The sequence below is a fragment of the Hippoglossus stenolepis genome, chromosome 2, assembly GCF_022539355.2.
Source record: "Hippoglossus stenolepis isolate QCI-W04-F060 chromosome 2, HSTE1.2, whole genome shotgun sequence".
Lineage (NCBI taxonomy): Eukaryota > Metazoa > Chordata > Actinopteri > Pleuronectiformes > Pleuronectidae > Hippoglossus > Hippoglossus stenolepis.
This window is the reverse complement of record NC_061484.1, coordinates 9,205,463-9,213,840: the sequence shown is the minus strand read 5'-3', so window position 1 is coordinate 9,213,840 and position 8,378 is coordinate 9,205,463. Positions and strand designations below refer to the sequence as shown.

The window sequence follows — 8,378 nt, the reverse complement described above, 5'->3', positions numbered from 1 at the left end:
TGTTTTGCATTGGCCTGTGCCCACGTCACGTGACTCTCAAGATCCCGTCTGCGAAAACGAAAACATGACGGACATTCCTTGTATTTTCAGATAAAAATGTCATTTTATAATATAGTTTGGGCATTAAAATACATTCTGACACCATTTCTAGCGAGAAATATGCTCTTTGCTTCCACAATCTTCAGCCAGTTCATGCTTACGATCTATATTTTATTAGTTATCACGAATATTTTTCAGATCTCGCCAGAAAAATCGTAGTAATGTAACGTTTTTATCGTTGCTATGGTGGTTGCTGTGAACGCTGCCATGCCGTAAACCACGTCGTAGCGTGCTGTTTGAATCATCGTCCGTGGCGCTATTGCTCAGTGAGCGTGAACGTTATTCACGTTATTTGATATTAATATTTGATGATAGATTACACCTCTAATTCGAAGGATCTAAGAAGTCCCCGCAACTACATTCATACCGAGGCGGGCCCGAGTGCGCATGCGTGAGCGGACCTGTCGTGTGACTGTCTTAAATAAAGTTTTTTTTAACTTTCCGGTCCATTTAACACAAAGCTACGTCATAAACATGGAGCGCTTGGAAGACGACGATGTTATAATCCTTCTGTCAGGTAAGTAGTTTATTTTGTTTTGTTTTTAAATATTGTAACGATCTGGGTTTACAGTCCGAGTGCTGACACAGCGAATGTGGAGTCTGTCGATACAGACAATGGATGCTATTCATTTGCTAATATTCTATTGTTTGTACTCAGGCTACGGCCCATTGTAGCCTGTGTTACCTGGGATGTGAATACATGGTTGGTGAGACCAGTTCCAGACGCTTAGCTCATCATTGTGGGACGCTACAATATAAATATAAACATAAACAGATAATGTAATGGTATAAGGAAACTAACAGAAACCACGAATCAGCCCATAAAATAGTTTTACATGATACGGTGTAGGGTGCAGGGTGAAAGGCCCATTGTGGGGCCTTCACTATACATTCATTCTAAGTTTTGAGAGCTTCCCTATTTTTGGAGTGTGATAGTTTGATTTCGTCTTTCAAATTAAGGATGGTTTATGATTGAACTTTGATTTATGAATGCTTTAGATTAACAAGGGATGTATTTGTCTACCATTACTCCACAATATCAGATCAATTTGGTTTAATTTATAGTATGCAATATGACAATAATGTTTTCAAAACAAGATGTTCAGTGCTATATACATTTTAAGTAACAATTGGTATGTTCTGTTTTTTAATCAAGGAGGATCCAAGTGAAGCTACAGGAGTTTCAGCAACGTCAAAAACTGGGACCGAACAGTTTGTTTTGCTTGATGAGGAACAGGAAGGGCAGCCTCTCCCAAAGAGAAGGAGACCTGGAGAGAAACAGAAGCCGGGTTTAAGCCACTGCCACCATCCACATACATCGAGGAAGATGAGGGAGAGAAATTCTCCTACCATTAAAGAGGTACTTTTAAGTTACATACCACAAACACCATTTTATATAATATACTAAATATAATTTTTTTATTAAATCCCCAAAGTACGCTGGGTGAAATATAAGTTAATATCACACTGAAAGAATACCTCCGCTGACTAACGTTGATGTTACTGGAATTTAGTACATCAAATTATTTTTCCCTTGCTTCCTAGAATGGTTGATTTTTGACCAAGCATGCTTCCCTGCTGTGATTGTTCAACTGGGAAAACAACTTTTTACACAGGAAGGCAAGTAAATTTGATTGGAAGGAATCTAAATGTTTTTTGGGGAAAAAAATGTATGCAGTAATGTCATTTAAGATTGCTTGTGCATTGAAATAATTGCTTTTTGTCTTTGAATTTCAGGGCGATACACTCAAAGACTTTTTCAGTGGACATTGCTGATCTAGTTGAAAGTGGGTACTGGCCAGCAACAGTCAATTTTAAAAGCTTGTATGCAGTGGATTGGTTCACTAAATATGAGGATCTCAAGATTGCGGCTCTGGGAATGTCACGGCAAGCTTTTGTTAGCATGCCTGAACATCGCACAAAAGTCTTAGGTCGGTGAGTATAAAATGGAACTAATTACCCACTGCTTGCAATATGTTTCCCATATATTTACTATAATATAGTGTTGGATTTTTGTCTTTTTCTAGCAGATTAAGATATATGGGGATACCATGCAGAATGCATTACTGGAATAGACCTATGCCAAATTTGAAGTTGAGAGGCTGTCTCAGGTGCAGCATTCAGTGCCCTGCGTGCACACCCTCCATGTTGGCTTTTGCAGTGGATGGGATCCGTAAACTATACGGCTTTAAGAGCCAACCAGGGTAAAAAGTTTAGAGTGCCATAAACAGTACATTTGTAAATATGTATATATTTTTATATGTTTGAGACTTGATTGATTTTTTGTTGTTCTGGCCAAGGATTCTGAGGTGTCTTCCTTGGTTGACTACATCCATGAGACGACAAAACACGTAAAGTTATATTACATTGTCCCTTATTTTACGACGCAACGTTTTCTTGTACCCTACCAATTTTATTTATGAATAATGATGTTTGGAAAGTAGAAAACAAAAACCCCACCACCTTCTGAATTTATCCTTCTCCTACGCACCTGTCGCCTGTCTCACGAAATAGATGTGCAAAGTTTTCCTCTGTTATGTATAATGATGACCCCATCAAACATCATGTTAGCAATATTTACACCTTTTTAATTTATACTGTTTATTTCTGTCTACATGTGTGAATTTGCCTTCATTAGTTTTAGAAAAGAGCGATGTATCGGTCAGTGGGCGGCAGCACGAGACTCACTAGTCTGTAAGTAGACTGCTTGCTTCACAGACTGCAGTTTTGTTTTGCTCCGATGTGGTGTGCAAATACTAGCCGTATCTGCAAAGGGTTGTGCAGCATTAACATTTTGAAAGATTTTGTTTTGACAGACTGTGCAAAGGACCTTGAGAACATCACCACTCTACAGGAAGACACAGTCCAGTAATGGGTGTCAGATGTTCAGCAGTGGACGACAGGTACTGTGGAAAAAATGTATGTCATTGTTGCACAATGTCCTTTGACTCTGTTTACACAAGGTCTACACAAAAAGGTTTGATTGTAAACTGATATTGGCACTAATTCATTTTATTCTCCTCTTCACAAGGACCAACCAATCAAAATGACTTACAGAACGCCATTGAGGACTCTATTTGAGCATTAAGCAGCAAAGATTTCAGCTGTATCGTCAGGCTGGTGAGACAACAAGATGCCAACTTTAATGCCAATTTCTTTGTGTAACATACTGTGACAAAATGTATTGATTACTATTTGTAGATTGTAAAAATAGCTAACCCATTTATAAAAAAAAATTAGAATTACCACGTCATGTTGTATGACTCCGCTAACCAGTGCAGTTTCTGTGTACATATCTCTACATACTTTTTCTCATATAAATGTCACTGTAACCTCGACAACTGAAACCGTAAGATGAGGTCATTGTGGCCTTGACCTTTTGACTTTAAGGCAAATAGTCAGATGGACAACCCGAAAACATACAGTTATGCCTCCGGCAACTGGCTATTGCAGAGGCATTAAAATGTTAGTGTTTGGTTTCATATTCTAGATGGCAATAAGCAGAGACATCAACTCAGGAAAAAGATTTCTGTAGAAAAGAAAGCCTTGTATGTGTGTGTATATATACATACACACAAACGCACTATTAAAACGTTTCGTTTTTTATCATATATTCTCAGGCAGTACTGAGGCATTTACGGAGACGGGACATGAGGGTCTACTCTGCGTGCTCAAGAGAAGATTGCACAAAGTTCAAGCTCAGCAGGCTGCAGTGGGTCCGACATATTCTGGAACGCCAACAATGTCTTTGGATGACTCCTCCTCTGAAGAGGAAAACATGGAGAGTTACTTCTTCGCTGCTCAAGAACTGCGAGTGCTGTGATTAGGTAAATGTGTGAATAACTCTGTTGCTGCACTGCTACTGTTGCTACTCCCTGGCAGCCTTAGGAAGGCCTTAGCTTTGTGTTGGGTAGCTGTTAGCTTTAGCATAGCAATCATCAGAGGTAACCATCTTCAGAATTTAACACTATGGTTTGTTTGTGTCCTTCAGTTCTTCTCAAGTGAAGCTGTACCACTGTGCTCCAGCTCCACACTCCCTCCTGCAGCCTCCGCTCCTGATGCTAACCTCCTGTCTCCATCACACCAAGCAGCAAACCTGGAGTGACAGAACTTTCTCCATAGCTGCCCCCTCCCTCTGAAACCCCCTCTCCCAAACACTATTTTTGTATTTTTTTGCATGAGAATTGTTGATCATATCATTTCCAGCAACTGCCTTAATGTAATTTTTGTGCATAATAAATGACATTGATCATAACATATTGGGATTTCCTTGCACTTCTACACCATGTTATTGGCAGATAAGATGCTGATTGAGTTAAAGCAGTGAATGCTCTGCTTTAAGCAAAATAAACACAAAAGGATCAAATGGATTTGAAGTAGAATGGGCACATTACATTCTGTAGAGAGTACCTCAGCTACTGAAGTCAGAAAATTACTTTCTTTATCTGAGGTTTCAGTCATTTATAGTCACAGCAAAGCACACAGGTCTGGTTGTCTAAGTGGCGCCCATATCATATTGTTTAAGATGTGTAACATCAAGCTTGTGTATCAGTGCTAAATACATCCAGTCATAAGTCAGAGTCCACCCTCTGGTTTACACTAAAATTAGGTGACCCAGATGTTTCACAATGCAATCTGATTAGGTCATATGAGAAACATTCTTAACATCAAAGAAATGAACACAGCAGTACAGCAATAGATGTTTCACTTTAAATCAGTAGCTGGTAAGCGGTAATGAGGCAGGGGTTTCTATCAGAAATCATTTCTGGGACATTACTTTAAAAGATCTCCAGTATAAGCAAATATGTTCTAAAATTGGTTTACATCCAAGTGTGAGGCTGTCCCACCACTTGGAGTTAAGATATATACTCCAGGTATGAACAGTCAAAACCTCAAATCACACCCAGTACGGTATGGTTCAGGTGACAGTAGGTGGAAGGTGAAGGTCATTTCCATGAGCTCAAGAGAAACAATGTGACGTCTTAGTAGTTCATATTTGGGTCCTCTTAAAACATGCACCCACTAGGTACTCTATACTGTAATCCTGAAAACCAGGGACCATGCTGCATTGGGGTCTAGGGGAAGGGAGTAGCAATGTTAAAAATCAAAGGGAAGACTGTGATATGAAAAGTGTTTCACAAGGAAAATTAGGTCTACACTTGCCCAAATTGAATGCAGATATATGTATCAAGTCAGATGGATACCATAGATTTATACAGAGTCAATGTCATTGGTAGTGAAAGTAGAAAATGAATACACTAAGATACATACAGTATGAACACATAAAAAATGTTCAGAAGTATTCAAAATATATCATGCAGAAGAGTATTGGTGTAAGTATATGGACATAATATATGGACACAAGTATAAATATTGTTGTGAGAGAATACATAAGTAGTCCAGAGAGTATGTACACAGTGTGTGTGGGGGAGGGGTGGCTGCAAGTTAGGGATGGTGGTGGTGGTGGGGGGGGCCTGTGGGATGACGAAGTCATCACCCGCCCTACTCTCCCTCTGATTGGCTAGTAATCCTGATTGGCGCCAGAGCTATGTATTGGTGTTTAGGAATGAGGACCGTCAGAGTTAGGGTCAGGGGTTAGCCAATCAGAACCAGAGTAGGGGCGGCATTGCATCATCGCGGGAATCCTGACACTCTCCACAACAGCTGATGCTCCTGGACAGGTATGGGACGAGCAATTATGAATTTTAATATTTCAGTATTGAAAAGTATTAGGCATTTTTTAATAATTACCATGGAGCAGAGTTTATATTGGTTCCTAACGTTTCAGTTTGGTGTGAAATGTTAGGAATGTATAGTATAGTGTAGTGTGTATGTGTATACTAACTTGAATGTGAAATCTCAACATATAGCTCAGTCTACTGCAAAAGTCATAAAACACCACATTTAAAGCATAGATCAAATTAAGTTGTATGGATGTATTTTATTTATATGTATTGAAAATAATGAATATGCTAGTATGCACCACAAAACATTACTCTGATATTAATGTGTTTTTGTTCCATTGAGGTTGGAGTAACCAGCATCCCTCCACTCACCAACCCTCCATCATCCCTGCCAACCAGCCACCCATCAGCCAACTGGCCGCTTGTCCTCTCAAACAACCCTCCACCAGTCCTGACATGCAGCCTCCCAGTGCCATGTTGAATCAGGGTATGTTGTGACATTTTTAGAAAACGAACACAATAATGTATTTTAACTATGGTGTTACACAAGTAAATAATACACACATGTAGGTCAGAGTAACTAACCTTTGAAATCTTCCTAAAGATGACTGATGTTTGTGAACTTTGTTTCTACAATTGTCATGACACTACATCACATTATGTAAATGGATGTAAATTTTTAGTGGATTTGGACTCACAAACATATGTCGTAGGGCGACTAAAGTGAGAAAAGTGAGCAGCGGAGTCTGTGTTTGTGCGCCGTTACCTTTCCCTCAGATTCTGGGACTATATTAAAGAAGCTGTGCAATTCTTTTATATAATCATCCATTTATAGACATCAATTTGGCCCGGGACAAGCGTGATTACTAACAATTTTTTAAGGAGGCAGTACGAAATTTGACAGAGCCGGCGCACAATGAACTGAATATCTTTAATTTATTATCTAGGGCAGCAGGGCTCCATCTAATTGGCCAAATATATTGACATGCAGAGCGTGAATACATGGCACATTGAACACCATTTATCGCAGTCCAAGCAGTCTTTTGTGATATGTACATCGCCCATGTTGATATTGCGATGACCGTAATTTTTAGATATCTTGTACAGCCCTAGTGTCTATGATTTAAAACCCATAAGCATGATCTGTTTTTTTCCCTGTTCTAAAGCCAAATAAGGTTTGCTGCCATCTAGTGGTTATTTCTTTCCAACCAGCTGAATAGTTAATGGGTTTGAAGTCATCAGCGGATAATGAGATGAAATGTTGCTGGTCAACGTAATCATGTTATTTTTGCTGATGATAAAGCCAAGGGGAATCATGTCAAGTTAAAAGTGCACAGGAAGGAACCCTGTGGAACCCCAAACACTATTGTTTTTTGTTGGAGTGGAAGTCGACTGTTAATCGATTAGTTGTTGCAGCCCTAGATTGACACACCCAGTTTTTTAGCATTTCCAGTAGGTTCCCATGATCTCCATGATGCATGTGCTAAATGCATAGCTCTGGTAGGAGTATTAGGATGTTCACTGACAATTGATTATCAAATTGTGCAACAATGCTAATATTAAAATATATGAGGTCAGATTGAGAGTAAGTGTACTCTTGTTTTGCTCTTTCAGAAGCAACCATTCAATCACTGGAGGAGAGAAGTATTACCCGGTGAAGAAGGTACTGAAAAGCAAAAGGTTGAAGGTTTTATTTGTTGTAATTTGAGGTCAAAAAATGTAGTTGTAATATACAAAAAAATGTTGTACTACAGAGATACTAACTGGATTTACAATCACCACAACTTCAAACTGTAAAGTCATCTGACCATAGGTTTGCTTTTAATGGTAAACATGTTTTAATGTGTTTCAGGGGAACGTAATGGAACTGGTGGAGCGGGAGCCCTGTTCCATGTGGTATGTACAATGTCTCTTAATTGGATTTGATTGTCCCTAAAATTACTTAATGTTTACTGCAATATTACAATTAAGAAATTAGTATTATATATCGTTAGTTTTTCTTATATAACATTATGCATTTCTTTACTTTTATGTAAATTGTTGCTGCTAATGTGGTGCTATTTATTTATTTGAAAAATATTTTTAAAAAGACAAGTATAAACTATTGTCTTGACAATTGACTCTTACAATAATCAGGTCATTTACACTAATCAGCTTACTGTGTGTTAAATGCGTATGGCATTTATAGCTCGCTGTGTCTCGTTGCCCTTCTTCCTTGTCAAGTTTTGAATTCCATTCAATGCTAATGTAAAAAAAATTCTTGGTTAATTACAGTGGGAAGACGTGGCGCTTGCAGTGTGTGCCAAAGGAGAACACCGGGAGTTGACATACATACACACAACATGAATATACACAAAACGCATACACACACACACAAATGTGACATAAAAGGTTCAATGTTAAGTGTTTATTTTTCAAGAAGTTTTTGTTAATATTACTTATATATATATATATATACACATATATATATATATATATAGATATACATATATATATATATATCTATAGATAGATAGATAGATAGATGTATTACAACAGAGCATGTCAATATATATACAGTATATATACTGTATATACAATATATACTGTATATAC

The 8,378-nt window shown here is 38.2% G+C and overlaps 2 long non-coding RNA genes across 4 annotated transcripts; both read left to right on the top strand.

Moving 5' to 3' along the window:
- Window positions 1-370: 370 nt before the first annotated feature.
- On the top strand, window positions 371-4,354 carry LOC118118739. Of its 3 annotated transcripts, none has more exons than XR_007034716.1 (9): window positions 371-616; window positions 1,256-1,459; window positions 1,837-2,030; window positions 2,127-2,303; window positions 2,400-2,450; window positions 2,916-3,002; window positions 3,131-3,219; window positions 3,720-3,926; window positions 4,091-4,354. It is a non-coding gene; the product is annotated as an uncharacterized LOC118118739 (long non-coding RNA). The 3 variants fall into 3 exon arrangements; XR_007034715.1 differs by having other exon boundaries at window positions 1,837-2,034; XR_004697991.2 differs by having other exon boundaries at window positions 1,837-2,034; window positions 2,916-3,018.
- Window positions 4,355-5,744: 1,390 nt separating this feature from the next.
- On the top strand, window positions 5,745-8,168 carry LOC118118759. Its single transcript, XR_004698000.2, has 5 exons — window positions 5,745-5,780; window positions 6,127-6,270; window positions 7,398-7,446; window positions 7,636-7,679; window positions 8,058-8,168. It is a non-coding gene; the product is annotated as an uncharacterized LOC118118759 (long non-coding RNA).
- Window positions 8,169-8,378: the final 210 nt, after the last annotated feature.